Source organism: Lepidochelys olivacea, assembly GCF_965140295.1.
Source record: "Lepidochelys olivacea isolate rLepOli2 genome assembly, chromosome: 6".
Taxonomy (NCBI): Eukaryota; Metazoa; Chordata; order Testudines; family Cheloniidae; genus Lepidochelys; species Lepidochelys olivacea.
In genome coordinates, this window is record NC_140416.1 from 72,614,961 (window position 1) to 72,631,721 (window position 16,761).

Below are 16,761 nucleotides of genomic sequence, written 5' to 3' on the forward strand. Positions count from 1 at the left end.
TAGAGTCCAGGGCAGGGCCTCCCCAGCCCATACACCTGCACTCCCTAACCCACAGAGTCCAGATGCACAGCCCTGCTGCCAAGACTTGGCTTGTACCGCCTATACCCCAGCCGTGCCCCCCACCCTGCCCCATCCCAGGCACTTACACCCCCTCCCCTGACACTCGCACCCCTTCCCCCCAGACCCCAGCTGCAGGCCCCACTGCAGCCCAGACAGCCACACCCCACAGAGCTCAGGATCCAGAGGGAAAGAAAGCCTGATGCTGGGTCCCAGGCTTGTGTGCAGTTTTCTACACACTGCCTCTTTTCTTCAGGGCATGTGAGGAACTGCAGCTCCGGGAACCCTCCAGATCCCTCCCTCTCCCACTGAGCAGTATTTTCTATTTGAGAGCTGGGCTCTGCCAGGTCCAGCGGTCCCTAGTGCAGCTCTGCAGCCCATTTCTGTTGGAGAAAAAGGAAATTCTATGCGCACATTAATTTCTGTGCAAATTCTGCATGCACAGTGGTGCAGAATTTCCCCCAGGAGTCAACTTTGCAGCTGCACCCTCAAGGCCCTGGGGTGGAGTGTAGTCAGAGGCTGAAACACCAACCTGCTTGTTCTGCAGGAGATAAGCCTGCTCCACCACTTCAATTAGAACCACCCGCAGAGTGTTTCCTTTCACCTGACTCCTTGCCATAGGTATTCCTGTGCTCAGTATGACTGTTTGGTTCATGTCATAACTTTAATGTTACTCAGTACTTTTGAATCAGTCTAGTCAATGCTTCAATTTTTGTGCCAATTAATTTACCATCTGTGTGTCAAATTGGGAAGTCCAGACTACTGGTGTTACACCATTCAGGTTTGTGTCTTTTTGCCATGGTAGTTTTAAAAAAATGATTCCTGATCCCTGTCCTCCCCTGAGAAATTCCCAAACAACAACAGAAGTATAGATTTGAAGGGGTCTTCACAACATACTGCAGAAATATACAGCGTTTGCACAATATCTAGAATGCTTAAATTTAAATGAACAGAAAATGCAGTGTTAGGCCTAATCTAAGTCATCTTTTAGTTGCTGTTACTGAAATTCTTAAGTGTTCTAAAAGCATGCATTTCTTGCTCTCCAAATCAATTTTTTTGATATTACAAATTTGGTTGATAAAAGGTAATAGCATTAATGTAATATACTTAGACTTCTGTAAGGTGTTTGACAGATCATTTTGATTTCAAAAAAAGACTATTACCTTTTGTAACTGTTGTTCTTCGAAATGTGTTGCTTATGTCCATTCCATTGTAGATATGCACTTGCCACATGCAACGGTACTGGAAGTTTCCTCCCCAGTGGTATCCGTAGGGACCCGGCTCTGGCATCCTCTGGAGTGGTGCATGTGTGAATCACTCAGGAATCAGGAGCCATCACCTCTCCCACCCCCCCATCAGTTTCTTCTTGGCGGAACTCCAACAGAGGGGAAGAAGGGCGGGTCATGGAATGGATATGAGCAACACATCTCGAAGAACAACAGTTATGAAAGGTAACTGTCTTTTCTTCTTTGAGTGCTTGCTCATGTCCATTCCATTGTAGGTGACTTCCAGACAGTACCATCGGAGGCAGGTAGGAGTTCATGGACATGTCAATTGCAACACAGCTCTGCCAAATCCAGTGTCATCTCTGGCTTGCTGGGTGATGGCGTAATGTGTTGTGAATGTGCGTACCAAAGACCACGTTGCGGCCCTGCAGACGTCCTGGATAGGGACGTGCACTAGGAAGGCAGCTGAAAACGCCTAAACCCTAGTCGAGTGAGCCTTTACTATCGGTGGAGGCATAGCCTGTGCCAACTCGTAACAAGTATGGATGCAGGTAGTGATCCAATTCAAAATCCTCTGAGAAGACACCTGAAGGCCCTTCATCCTGTCAGCTATCGGGACAAAGAGCTGGGTCGATCTGCGGAAGGGCTTGGTGTGCTGCAGGTTGAACGACAGGGTGCTCCGGACACCTAGAGAGTGTGCAGCCGCTTCTCCTCATTGGTCATGTGAGGTTTTGGACAGAACACCAGGAGGAAGATATCCTGGTCGACATGGAAGTGCGACACCACAGTTGGCAGGAGGACCGGATGGGGCAGCAATTGGGCCTTGTAAAAAACTGTGTATGGGGGCTCCAAAGTGAGGGCTTTAATCTTGGAGACACATCTCGCCAAGGTAATAGCTACAAGGAATGCAACCTTTCATGACAAGTGGGAAAAGGAACAAGAAGCCATAGGTTCAAAGGGCAGACCCATAAGCCTGGAGAGGACCAGGCTAAGGTCCCACTGGGGAACAGGGTCCCAGACCGGTGGAAAGAGTCTTTCAAGAACCCGATCAACATCTCAGGCGAGAACATCGACCTACCCTGAATGTGATGATGGAAGGCCGATATAGCAGCCAGGTGCACCTTGATCAAAGAGAAGTCAAGCCGTTGGTGCTTTAAGTGAAGCAGGTAATCCAGGATGGACTGCAGAGACAACTCAGTTGGGGAAGATATTCTGCTCTGAAGCCCAGCAAGAGAAACACTTCCACTTTGCCATGTAAATTGCTCTGGTAGAGGGCTTTCTGCCCTCCAAGAGTACCTGCTGTACCCGACTAGAGCTGGCTTGTTCCTCTGGATTCAGCCACGCAGCATCCAAGCTGTGAGGTGGAGAAAGGCGAAGTTCGGGTGCAGGAGTCGACTGATCCTGCGAGAGTAGGTCCAGGTGGCTGGGAAGTGGCCACAGGCTGCAACAGCCAGGTTCATGAGCATGCTGAACCAATGCTGGGGCGATTATAATGACCTGTAACTCGTCCCTTTTGATTTTTGACAGGACTTTACCAATGAGCAGAATTGATGAGAAGGCGTACATCAGGTCCTCTGACCAAGACAGGAGAAAGGCATCGGATAGCGAGCTTCTGCCGAGCCCTTGGAGAGAACAAAACTGATGACACTTTCCGTTCTGTCTGGTGGCAAACAGGTCCACTTGGGGAGCTCCCCACTTCTGGAAGAGCATTCTGACAATCTCCGAGTGAAGGGACCACTCATGGTAAGAGACGCAGCACCTGCTGAGGCAATTTGCCAGCTTGTTCCAGATGCCGGGGAGGTGCAAGGCTTCCAGGTGGATTGCATGCTGGATGCAGAAGTCCCACAGAGGGAGGGCTCCTGGCGCACAGGTGACAATCGAGTTCCCCCGTCTGTTGACATAGAATATGGAGGCCACGTTGTCCATCAACACTTGCACCACCCAGCTGGACTGTTGGGGAAGGAAGACATTGCAAGCTAGGTGGCTGGCTCTGAATTCCCTGACATTTATATGCAATGAAAGCTCCTTTCAAGACCATAACCCTTGAGTCCGCTGTGTACTGAGATGCATTCCTCAACCGAGGTGGGACGAATCTGAAATCAGGGAGACCATGGGTTGTGGGCTTGCGAATGGCACACCTTCCAACACCAGAATCGGGTTGCACTACCACTGCAGAGAGGCAAGTACTCATGGAGGGATCGTGATGACTTTGTCTAGGTGATGTCTGGAGAGTAGACGGATGCCAGCCACATCTGGAGGAGACGCAGCCTGAGTCTTGCATGTCGGACAACATACGTGCATGCTGCCATGTGCCCCAGTAGTCTGAGATAGACCCGGGCATTGGTGAGTGGATGGGCAGTGAAGTGGCAATCAGATCTGACATTGCCCTGAACGTGGCCTCTGGCAGGAATGCTCTGGCTTAGGTAAAGTCACGTACCGCTCTGATAAACAATATCTATTGGACTGAGATCAATATTGATCTTTGTTCATTTAACAACAGGCCCAGAGCTTGACAAGTGGCTTGCAACATCTCGACACTGTGCTGGACCTAGAGCAGCCCTGTGATGAGCCAGTTGTCGAGGTACAGGTAAATCTGGATACCTTGACGTCTGAGGTAGGCTGCCATCACTGACATGCATTTCGTAAACACCCTTGGCACCACTGCTAGGCCAAAGGGAACACTGTGAACTGGTAGTGGGTGGTCCCAACTATGAAATATAGGAACCGTCTGTATGCATGAAATAGCAATGTGTGAAAGTAAGCATTTTTCAGATTGAGGGAGGTATACCAGTCTCCTGGATCCAGGGAGGGAATGATGGAGGCTGTGATAAATGAAGGGGTGGGGGATAGCTACCTATTATGGACCCAGCCAGCAAGTTAGCTATAAAATCCCTCTTAATAGCTGTTCTCTACTTGTTTTACCTGTAAAGGGTTAAAAGTCTCACTGCTATGCACAGGTAAAAGGAAGTGAGTGGACACCTGGCCAAAAGAGCCAATGGGAAGGCTAGAACTTTTTAAAATTGAAACAAGACTCCCTTTTGTCTGTCTGTTTTTTGTTCGCCAGAGAGAGAGAACAGGGCAGCAACTATGCTGTAAGAAGCTTGGGCCAGGTATGAAAAATCATCGGTATCATACCTAGAAACTACTCACTTGAAACCCCAGATATGTAAGTAGATCAGGAAATGTCTAGGAAGATGCAATTAGGTTTCTCTCTCTTTATTTCTTTATGGCTTGTGGACTCCTCTGTGCTAACCCCAGATGCTTTTGTTTTGCTTGTAACCTTTAAGCTGGACCTCAAGAAAGCTATTCTTGGTGTTTAATTCTTATAGTTGCTCTTTTTTTTCCTTTCTTTTTTTAAATCTAGCAATGGCCTGAGTTTTCAGATTTTTTTTTTTTTAAATAAAATTTACCTTTAAGAACAGAATTGGATTTTTGGGTCCTAAGAAGTTTATGCACATGTTGTTTTATTAGCTGGTGGCAACAGCTAATTTTCTTTATTTTTCTTTCTCAGCTCTTCCCCGGGGGAGGGGGGGGGTGAAAGGGCTCGAGGGTACCCCATAGGAAGGAACTCCCAAGTGCGCCTTCCTGGGTTCTCAAAGGGGTTTTGCACTTGGGTGGTGGCAGCATCTACCCATCCCAGGTCAGAGAAAAGCTGTAACCTTGGGAGTTTAATACAAGACTGTAATGGCCAGTATTAATTTTTAGAATCCTTGCGGGCTCCCACCTTTGCCCTCCAAGTGCTAGAGTGGGGAATAAGCCTTGACAGAGGCCAAGACCACCATGTGAAACTTCAACTTCTTGAGGTATTTGAGGCTCCGCAGATTGAGGATGGGTTGTGGCCCCCCCCCCTTGGCTTTTGGGATAAAAGGCACAGAGGAAATTCCTCCACGGCTTCCACCTGCAGAAGGCCCTGCACCTCCTAAGCAACTAGATGCTTGTGAGAAGGGTCCCTGAAGAGAGATGTGGGGGGATAGAAATAAACTGTAGGGTATATCCCCCTGCTACTATGCTGAGGACCCACTGGTCTGATGTTATAGAGGCCCAGGCAAGGAGGAAGGGGGACAAACTGTTAGAAAATAACAAGGGAGCAGGATCCAGGACACAGGCTGGAAGGTTGTCCTTGGGTGTATGCTCAAAATGCTTGCTTGTTACCTGGTTGGTTATGAGTGGAGCTCAAGTGAGCTGTGGGTGCTGGCTGATGGCCTTGCCAGCGCTTATAGCCCTTGCGGAAGGGCTCTGACTGAGGTTGGTTTCCAAACCTGTGGGGCTGTTGCAGCTTAAACTGCTTCCTCACTGGCCCAGCATGTAAAGGCCCAGGAAGAGCAAGGTAGCCCTAGAGTCTTTCAGGCCATGTAATTTACTGTCTGTTTGCTCCAAAAACAGTGCCACGACATTTAATGGGAGGACCTGGATGGATTGCTGAACCTCCATCAATAGGCCCAACAACTGCAACCAGGACGTCCGCCTCATTGAAGTTACCAAAGCCATGGTCTGGGTCGAAGAATCTGCCGCACCTGAGGCCGCTTGGAGGGCTTCCCTGGCCACAGCTCTGCCCTCGTCGAGGATAGCCAGAAATTTATTCCTGGACTCCTCTGGCAGCAAATCTGTAAATCTGGCCATGGACTGCCAAATTTAAATCATAATGGCCAAGTAAGACCTGATGGTTGGCCACTCTCAGCTAGAGGCTGGACGTAGAATAAATTTTCTAACAAAGATCGAGCCTCTTTCCCGCCTCGTTCTTAGGTGTCGATCCTGGTTGGTCCTGCCTATTGCGCTCATTGGCCACTGACACAACTAGTGAGCTTGGGACAGGGTGGGTATAAAGATACTTATACCCTATAGTGGGGATTTTTCTTTCTGCCTGCTTAGAGATGGGGGGCACGAAGGAGGGTGTCTGCCACAGAGCCGTAGTAATTTTTACCACTTGTGCACTGGCAATGCCACCTTGGAAATGGCTGCTGCATTTAGCACATTGAACAGGGAGTCTGAGGGCTCCACCAGTTCCTCGGCTTCCAGCCCCAGGTTAGAGGCAACTCTCTTCAAAAGCTCTTGGTGGGCCCTTGCATCATCCTGAGGACCCAAGTGAGAGGGCCCTGCTATTGCCTCATCAGGCGAAGATGATGATGAGGCAGGTACAGATGGGTCTGCCAACTCCGCTGCTTCTGATAAGGGAGCTTGGCTGAGGCTGGCCAGCCCTGGGGAGTCTGCTCTGACTTTGCGACCGAGTCACGGTGCAGGCAGACCAACCTATGCCCCTGTGATGGGTGGGGAAATCCCCCATGTGTTCCATAGTTGCCAGGGGGTCAGCCACTGGCCCTGGTGCAATGCTACCCCTGGTAGCCCAGAGGGGAATGCCAATGCCCCTGGTGGTTGGCATTGGCCTGCGAGCAGGGTCTCCTCCTTGCTGTCTGAGCCCGAGGAGGGAGAGACTTGTCCGGGGGACTGGGATGGTACCGAGGCTACCTATCTACCCCGATCCCGTCAGCTCTGGCTGTGGACATCCATTGAGGACCTGTAGGGGGGCAATGGCTCTTGGTGCTGTGACCCCAATGACCAATGGTAGCGTTCGGCAGATCAGTGATGGTAACCTGATGATCGATGCCTCACAATTAGAGAGCGGTGCCGCTTTGTAGATTGGGAACAGGAGCGAGAAGACTGACTGTCAGACTGTCAGTGTGCTCACGGTGAACTGTACTGGTGATCTGGCGACCAGGCTCTGGCATCTCAACCCTCTGGAATGGTGCTGTGAGAGCGGCTTGGGTGCTCCTGGCACTGGTGCTCTGGGCTTTGGTGCTGTGCATCTGTGCCAGGCTGCTGGCGATCGATGCCTAGAGCCCAAGGAACGGTGCCTAGAATCTGGGGACTGACGCCAGGGACTCTGGCAGGCCAGCTCCACATCTGGGGGTTGGTGGCGCTGTTCAGGCAAATGCTGACGGGGCACCCACTGTGGTGAGGAGCAGTGCCGCACTAATGGAGACCGCTGAAAGGGTCTCAAGGCAGGTTTACCCCTTGAATGGGGAACCTCAGCGGCCAGCATGGGCAGCACCGGAAGGGACAGTATGTCCTGAGTGGATGAAACCACCAGGTGCTGAGCACCTCTGCCACTTCCTGGAATGGGGGCAGGTCTTGACAGCTCAATGGGAGTTAGAGCCTGGCCACCATCCAGAGGGGAAGAGCTGCCCCATGCAGGTCTACTCTCCTCCAGCTCTCTCCTTCCCTTTACGGGACATAGGAGAACGCCCCCTCCTGGCCATACTTTGCTGTTTAGCTGGTATAGGGGATGGGGAATGGTGCCAGTCAGAGGTTGGTGCCGGCTTGGAGCAGAGTCCAATCTTGCCGGCTCTGAGGCCAGTGCAAGGGCCGACTCCATAAGGAGCGCTCGGAGACGAATGTCCAGCTCCTTTTTAGTTCACAGACTGAAGCTCTTGCAAATGTGACACTTGTCACTCATGTGGGTTTCCCCTAAACACTTCAGGCAGCTTTCATGGGGATCACTGATTGGCAAGGGTTTTTTGCAGCTGTCACAAGGTTTGAAGCCTGGGGACCAGGGCATGCCCCATCCCTAGGCTGAGTCCCGCACAGGACTAACTGACTATTTTTAAATTAACACTAAGGAAACTAGTAACTATACAACTTTGAACAACTATATACAACAAATTCACTACTGGACACAGTACAGACAGGAAATCTTGCGAAGCAAGGAGACATTCCAGCACAGTCACGGGCAGTAAGAAGGAACTGAGGGATGGGGGAGCCGGTGGCATCCCTTATACTGGTGCATACGTGTGCCACTCTAGAGGGCACCAGAGCCAGTCCCCTACAGGTACCACTGAGAGAAAAACTTCCGGCACCAGTGCACGTTGTGAGCACACACACACCTATAATGGAATGGAATGGATATGAACAAGCACTCGAAGAACTCCTCTAAAGATATAAAATTAACATGGAACACATGAAATGGATTAAAAGCTGGCTAACTGCTAGGTCTCATATGTGATTGAAAATGGGGATTCATCATTGCACAGGTTTGTTTCTAGTGGAGTCCTATGGGGATCGGTTCTTGGCCCTATGCTATTTAGTATTTTTAAGTAAAGACCTGGAAGAAAACATAAAATCAACACTGAATGTTTGCAGATAACACAAAAATTGGGAGAGTGGTAAATAATGACGAGATCAGGTCACTAGTACAGAGAGCTCTGGATTGCTTGGTAAGCTGGACTCAAGCAAATATGTATTTGACCAAATGTAAATGTATACATGTAGGTAAATATACATATTTAGGAACAAAGAACGTAGGCCATACTCATAGGATACAGGACTCTATTCTGGAAAGCAGTGACCCTGAAAAAGATTTTGGGTGGAGATCGATAACCAGCTGAACATGAGCGCCTGATGCAATGCTATGGACTAAAGGGCTAATGCAATCTTTGGATGCATAAATGGGGGAATCTTGAGTAGGAAGGTTATTTTACCTTTATACTTGGTACTGGTGCAACCAGTGCTGGCATACTGTGTTTAGTTCTGGTGTCCATAATTCAAGAAGGATAATTATAAATAGGAGAGCGTTCACAGAAGAGCCAGCCAAACAATTAAAGGATTAGAAACATACCTTATACCAGATTCAAGGAGCTCAATCTATTTATCTTAACAAAGAGAAGGTTAAGGGTTGACTTGATTACACTTTAAGTATCTATATGGGAATATTTAATAATGGGACTCTTCAATCTAGAGGAGAAAGATATAACATGATTCAATGGCTGGAAGTTGAAACTAGACAAATTCAGACTGGAAATAAGGCATAAATGTTTTATAGTGAGTAATTAACTCTCAGAACTATTTTCCAAGGGTAATGTTGGATTCTCCAATGACCACTTTTAAATCAAGATTGGATGTTTTTCTAAAAGATATGCTGTAGGAATTATTGTGGGGAAGTTCTATGGCCTGTGTTTTACAGGAGGTCAGACTAGATAATCACAATGATCCCTTCTAGCTTTGGAATCTATGGATCCATGCTCTGGCATAAAAAAGAAAAAAAAGGTAAAAAACCCTAAACATTGGATTTATTGTGCAAATTTTGAGAGCTAAACTGTCAAACAAAGGCACCTAAGTTGTATCTACAAAATTTGCACATATTCAGCCATGTAACAGAAGTATGCAAAGCATCCATTTGTGTATGCATTAGCATAGTTTGGAGGCACATCTTAGGGTAAGTCTACACTGCAGCTGGAAGTATAAAATTTCCTGCTCAGGTAAAGTGTACGCATGGCTAGCTTTGAGCTAAAGTGCTAAAAAATAGCAACATACAAACAGCAGCATGGGTTGCTATAGTACGTTTTGTATTGCGTTCCTTCCTATCATCTGTCCCTATTTCCTTGAGCCCAGCTTACCAAGCGATCCAGATCTTTCTGTATTAGTGACCTGACCATTTCGTTATTTACCCACTCTCCTCAATTCAGGGCAGGGTGGAGATGAGGAGGAAAATGTATTGGAAAATCATAAGGTAATTGAGGAAGGTAAACTGTAGAAAGGTCGACATTTTGCCTAATGACACAGACAGTGTCCTTTTAATTATCTTCACAGTTTTTTTCCTTTTCAAAATATCAGAAATGACTATTTAAACAAAGCTGCTTACTTTATATGGGTGCAAAATAGTTAAGTGAACCAATAAACTTTTTTAGTGAACTCATAATTCAGAAATATCCAAAGCAATTTTATTAAATTTGAAAAAAAGCTTTACTTTGGACAGGATATATATGCCAAGTTTTAGTCCAATGTGAATTTTTATGGCATAGTTATGAACATCTGAGAAACAGCATTTATAATGGAAATACTGACAACTTGAAGAAATCCTAGAAAAACTCCAGTTACACTGAAAAAAATTCTTTAAATAAGAACCAAGCATGTAAAATTTTCCTTAAGAACAAAATTTGTTACATTAAATATATTTTACACAAACACACATGCACATCCCCCTCTTCTATTTTCCACAGCAATTACACACCGCCCACATTCAATATCCTTTTACCACAGCCTGCAAAGTTCAGCACAAGCATAGGTTAGTCAGTATCATCTGTAAAGTAATCTACGCCAGTTTTTAATGCACAACGGAAATCTGGTTTGCTCCCAGCTGCTGGTATAATAATTACTGTCCTATGGTTGCTACGAGATACTAACTTTTTTTTCCCCAAGACTACTAAAACATTTCTGTGCTCACAGGCAAAAGGATGCTGGGAAAAGCAATAAAATGAATCCAGCTGTAGCTCTCCAGTGGAATTCAAAGCCAGATGACAGCTGTGGAGAAAATGAAAACCAAAAAGCTTCTCTCTTCTTCAAAGCTTCTCTCCTCACTTTTCCCTTCTCTGCCTGGGAGAGAATTCAGCATTGTTTTGCAAACACTGTTAAAAATGTTCTGCTTTCAGTATTCTGAATGATTATACAGAAGAAAGGATAAAAGACCACATTTCCCTTACCTGTATTTTGCATCCATGAGGCCTGAAATTTTGCTGCCTGATTCTAACCAACAGGTGAAGGTTTTAAGTAATTTTTTTTTTCATTTGAGTAAGTGAAACAGATCTCAATAAATTTAAAGTAACCACCTTCTGCTTTAGCTATTTCTTAGACTGATGGAGCAATTTTCAGATTTGGCAGTAAAGCCTTCACTACAATCAATCACATGTATTTTTTGGCCTAGATTCTGAAAGTGTTGAAATGTTGTCAGGATTAGTTTGAATATTTTTAAACAGTTTAAGGAAAAATAAATAGGACATATGACATATATTCCTTCTCCTAAATCTGCTTTGCCTAACCACAATGGAACACTAATGTTTTTTGGTATCAGATTTGGTATACAAATTCATAAACCATAACAGGAGGTGGTCTACCTTTGAAAAAGCAAATAGGGAGAGATTAACACAAATTATTAGCTGATTTAATCAGAAAAAAATAGTAATTCCTCTTCCTTGTTTAGTATGCACTACCCCACACACAGAACTGCTATATTAAATTTAAATAAGGAATACGGATGACTGTCACATTTACTGCTTTGAGTTAAACCTAATTAATATGCTATATGCAAATAATTTGTGTAGGAATTTCTTAACCCTGTAATACATGAAACAAATGAAATTACAAACATCATAGTATCGCTCCTGAATTAGATTGCAGTTACTTGTAAGAGGCCATGTGTAACTTACTTCATACATATCTACAAAATTTGCATATATTCAGCCATGTAACAGAAGTATGCAAATGTGTACTTCATACACAAATGGATGCTTTACTTCATTTTCACACAAAAACCTGGACACTCATTAAACATTATCTTTACAAAAAGGAACATGACCAACTTACATCCTGTCTGCTGCAGTAAGACCATTTTAGATAATGTGCGTGAATCACAAGCCTTTTTGCTTGTGCAGGATTAAGTGCTTTGGCTAAAAACCTGAAGCACTTAATCCTGACAACAACAATCAAGCACTTCCTTGGAGTCAAAGAATATGACAATATTTCTGTTTTTAGCCATCAAGTTTAAATTTTCCTCTGTCTTTACCTGTAGCAGGAAACTCAAGGAAGAACTTCCTGTTTTAAAAGTACATCAAAACTGTAGTGAAACAGTGTTGGTGGCCTGTTGATCACACCAATATACCTGAACAACAAAATCTATCGGGCATTGTAACATATTTGATGTACGTATCTCGCAAGTCTCAAAATCAAAATTTAAAATAAGCATATCAATTTGAAAGAAATATGCAAGTATTCCAACAATACTGTATGCTTAGACTTCACTATCAGATGAAAACAGATGAAAAAATCTTGATTAGTTCTTCACTTTTGGTTTATGATTCTTAACTTCTTCATTTAAAAATAAAAAAATCACCCCTGTATCTATAAATTTATATTTGGTAGAGGAAAACAACTATGGCCAGCCACTTAAAACTGCAGGTACACCGAATGCAAAAACATGCACTTCAGCTGAGCCCACATGTCCTATATTTAAACAAGAAAATCCGATAAATACATGCCTCATTACTTAGCGTCCCACACATGAGCAATAATTGGGTATGTGTGCACCCACTGTACTCTCAGGTAAAAATTTGTCCTTTAGAGTGTTTGCTTGTTTACATGTGTTTGCTTTTTATGTTTGTATGTGGAGATATATACACATACACACACACCATTTATGACTGCACTAACCTTTTTATATAAATTTACATTTGGAATTAATGTAGTAACTAGTTAATAAATTGTACTTAAAATGTTAAGTTGAACCTACTGTAAGAAAACTGTTTTTGAAAAATAAATAATGTCAGCTAACCACTTATGGTGGTGAATTGGTATTTTATGGTGCTAAACAATAAAAACATGCACACTGAGTGCTAGCAGTGAAAGTCTTCAGATATAACACACAAGTGATTTAATAAATGGTAGCATTAGTCTCACTGTAATCAATAAATATAGCTGTACCATTCTTTCACTTAATAGCAGTTTGGGAAAAACTGAAGTGCTGGTTTTTTCTTTAAAGTATGTTTAAGATTTCAATACTTTGCAGTTGAAAAGTAAATATTAAGCTATATAGTCTGAAGGGCAAATGAAAATGATCTCAATTGAGAAAGAACCTGTTAGATTTGGTTGTCAGCTGGGAATTTTCTTAAGTTTCTTCAGGGTTCTTCATTTACACAACCTACCTTCTCTCCCTCATTAATTCTAGATAGGTATCCTTTAGCTTTTGTATTAGAAGGTATGAACTCATTTTCATTTTTTAAAATATTTAATTATTCATGTTCTGTGTTCTGTCTTGCCTTTACTAAAATTGTGTGGGGCCAAACTTGCATTCTTTATACTAATAATATTCCTATGGATTTCAGTAGCAGCAGAGCTTATGCTCTAACATACATTTCTTTCATTTAAACCAAAAAGCCAGCTGAACATAAAGTTACAGACCCTTAAAAATAAAGTTATAAAGCAAGAAGTTCAGTTATCACCAAACTTAGCTCCCACACATTAGAGGGATTTTATAACTGTGTAATGTTGTTATATATCATCTTTTAATAGCTCTACACTAGTAGTAGTATAAAGTGAGTCCAGAGACGATACGTAGATTTTTACTGTGAATTTCTAGGGTTTTGACAGGTTTACATAACTAGTTATTTTATAATAAAATGTATTATATGCTAAACATTGTATTACACATTTTACAATATTTACTATATGCTTAATATTATGATATTCTTACTGCACATGTACACAATCCTTTTGTGGGATTTGTGTAGTACAAAATAATTTGAGAAGACTGCAAAACCTTGTTAAAAAGGTGGATTAACAGTTAAGAACCTACTACAAATATCAGCAAAACATCTTTGAAATCTCAGTGAATTTGTCTAGCACCCAAACAAAAAATAATATGAACTACAGAATTCTGGTTTATGGTAAAAATAGTTGCTACTGTGCTGTGCTGTGAATTTCAGGACACTACCGTTTGTAGCAATATCTTTATCAATTTGAATACAAGTCCGCCACCTTGTATTTTAACTACAGATTGCGAGAATGAACTCTGTATTGGACATATTACAACAAAATTTTGGTTTAAAGCAAGTGGATTATGCCTCAAAGCTTAAAATAAATATTTTAGCATTTTCATCTCTGAGCAAAGAACAGTTCAGATTAGGTCAATTTGGGGCTTATCTTTTAGATGTCTCTGCCAATATTTTAAACATGCTCCTGCTCCTCTATTCCCCCCTCCTCCCAATTTTTTTTTTTTTAAACTAAAGGCTTATTGTGTACATATACTGAGTCATTAAAATTTAAGCATGTATCAAAAGAAAGTACTACCTAATAATTGGAAGATATGCCTGGACTAGAACAGTGGAATGAGGATGAAGCCTTTTAAGATTTAGCGCAATAAAACTGGATGAGCTCTGTCTCTCCAGATATTTAGCACAGGAGCTTTTGTCAAGGAAGTGATTATAGACCTTTTCATATAACATACCTCCCAGAGTCCAGAGCTGGAGTACTTGCCTTGATGGAAGAGAGGTTAGGCTCTCAAACAAGGGGGGTGTAGTCTAGAGGGTTAGGGTTGAAGAGTAAGAAAATTACATGGTACAATCAATGAAATCATCTAGTGGTGCTGCTGTTATGCTAATCCTGCAATGAAGTAACATAAAAAGAGCACCGAGCCCTACAGAAGCATTGCTGTACAGGGTCTGGTTGAAATTTTAACTATAATCAGCCTAGCACATCTTAGCGTGTGACAGATTCCCCAACTCTTCCAGTCCGTAGAACACATATGGATAAACAGAAAGTTCAAAATTCAGTCAGAATTTGCCTTGTGCTGCAGCTTCAGCAAGGAACTCCTCATACTTCAAAGGGGGAGAGCTGATGCATTTTGTTCTGCTCCACGTGTGACATTAGTGCCAATTATTTATGGTTATGTGCAAATTAGATTAAACTTAAACTTCTGATCAACCCAATCTGTTCTGAGCAGTGGAGGTGGTAGAACACGGAGCTGAACAAAACTTGGCAGTTGTGTCTTGGGTAGGTGGGTCCTCAAGGGTATCTAGAAGCATAGCGGGATGGGGTGCTGCTGTGATTCCTACGGATAATGGTACTGGAAGTCAGGGAAATCGTAGGCGAGATTGGTGCAGCTGACTGTGGGAAGGAGAAGGAGAGCACGCAGGTGCCTGAAACTAATATTGGGCCCCTCACCCTGTGGTAGTGGTGCTTCCTCCTCAGGTGCTCCTTTCTTGCTGGGATGCAGCAAGGGGAACTGCAATAGAGGGGGTGTCTGGCTGCCTGTTCAGAGACAGAGTGGCCAAAACAGAACATACAAATAAATGTTTGCAGCCTTCCCATAGCATAGCAAAACATGACGTGCAGGAATGTGAGACAGGGTGCCAAATGCAAGACTGCATGGAACCTGACAGTTCTGAAAGGGACTGTTGGTGAAATACCCAGAACGGAGATTATTTTTATGATACCAACTTCATACTTCCTTAACCTCCCCAACAAATGGCATCTAACTCCACCACTACTTCACACACTTTAACAACAGTGAACTACAGACCTCCTCTACCCCATGTGAAGCTGTAAGTGTGCTCTGATCATGCCTCTTCCTGCCCTCAATGCACTCTCTACTCTAGGGAAGTAGGAAACGAGGGTGTAGTGCTGCCTATGCCAGCCTAGGATTCCTCCATACTGAGGGAATCCTGAGCTGCCCAGTTAATGCATCTTTCCAGAATGTCATCCCTGGTGGCTAGAGTAGTTGCTCCAAATAATTAATAAGCCTTAATTTCCCCCTCTAATATTCACATGATTGTAGAAGTTTTGGTTTCACTAGCAATGTACAGTCCTTGTCTGAATATGTAAGTGGGCTACCCAATAAACACGTCTTTTTCTGTCTCATCTGCTGTGTGAATTTCTTCATTACCAAAATATCCCTTACTTTACTATGCCATGCAGATAGAATGGGAGAAGTTTTTTTTGTTATTTGTTTTGCCACCAAGAGACAGATCAGAAATATGACTACAATAGGGATTGAAAGTCATGATGGCACTTTACACTGTGTGTTCTGGACTGTATGCGATACTGTACTCAGATGAATTTGTACACTAATCTCAAACTAATTGCTATGAATAGGGGTAACAACCATCTTTTGGGAAGGCAACTGACTCTCCACTCTCCCTATAATACAAGTAATTCTATTATAAACTTGTCTAAATTATGTTAAAATATATAAAATTTTATAAAGTGATTTTCCCTAACAATATTATAAAGATTATTGTTCCTTCTATCTATACTTTATAACAGTGCTCCCAGTCTGTAGTGTGTTTCCCCTCGAAGGGGTGGGGGGGGGCACAGAGGAACAGTTGGGGGTGAGGGGACATGTGTCAGGGACCGGGGGGGGGGGGGCAGGAAGGGAGCACCACACAGCCCTGCTCCACCCTCAGCTCCACTCCACCCTCAATTGCAGCTCCACTCTGTCCCCATTCCCTCTCTGTCCTCAGGCCCACTCCTGCTCCTTCCCAGTTCTGACCCCAAGCTCCTCTGCTAGCCAAGTCCGCTGTAACGGACCAGAGGGTGGGCAGAGAGATTCCATTACTGGTAAGGGGGGGGGGGTGTGACAGGAAAAGTTTGGACACCACTGCTTTAGGGAATTTCCATCTTTAAATCCCTATTTTATTGTGTGATAAAATTAGATTGCTCTTGCCTATCCACTTGCACTACAATCCTTTCTATACACTGGAATTATATTAGTCCCTCACTAATAGTTTGTTTCTTAACCAGGACCTCAAATTATACAGGTAGTCTGCTAATCTTATCTTTGTCATTTTGTGCATTTTATATTCTAGCTCAGTATATTGGTAAAAAGGCAATGTGCAGCACGAGAGTTTAACATCTAAAGACAAAAATCTTTCCTTCAAAAAGTTGCTTTAGAATACCATCAGTTGTCTGAGTGACTCTGAAGTCTTTAAGGAGAACCGCA

The 16,761-nt window shown here is 43.7% G+C and overlaps 1 protein-coding gene across 1 annotated transcript in view; it reads right to left on the reverse strand.

Annotated features, from left to right (window-relative positions):
• SPRED1 (sprouty related EVH1 domain containing 1) overlaps positions 1-16,761 on the reverse strand; it is a 122,233-nt gene that overhangs the window by 19,905 nt on the left and 85,567 nt on the right. The gene's annotated exons all lie outside the window — the stretch shown is intronic.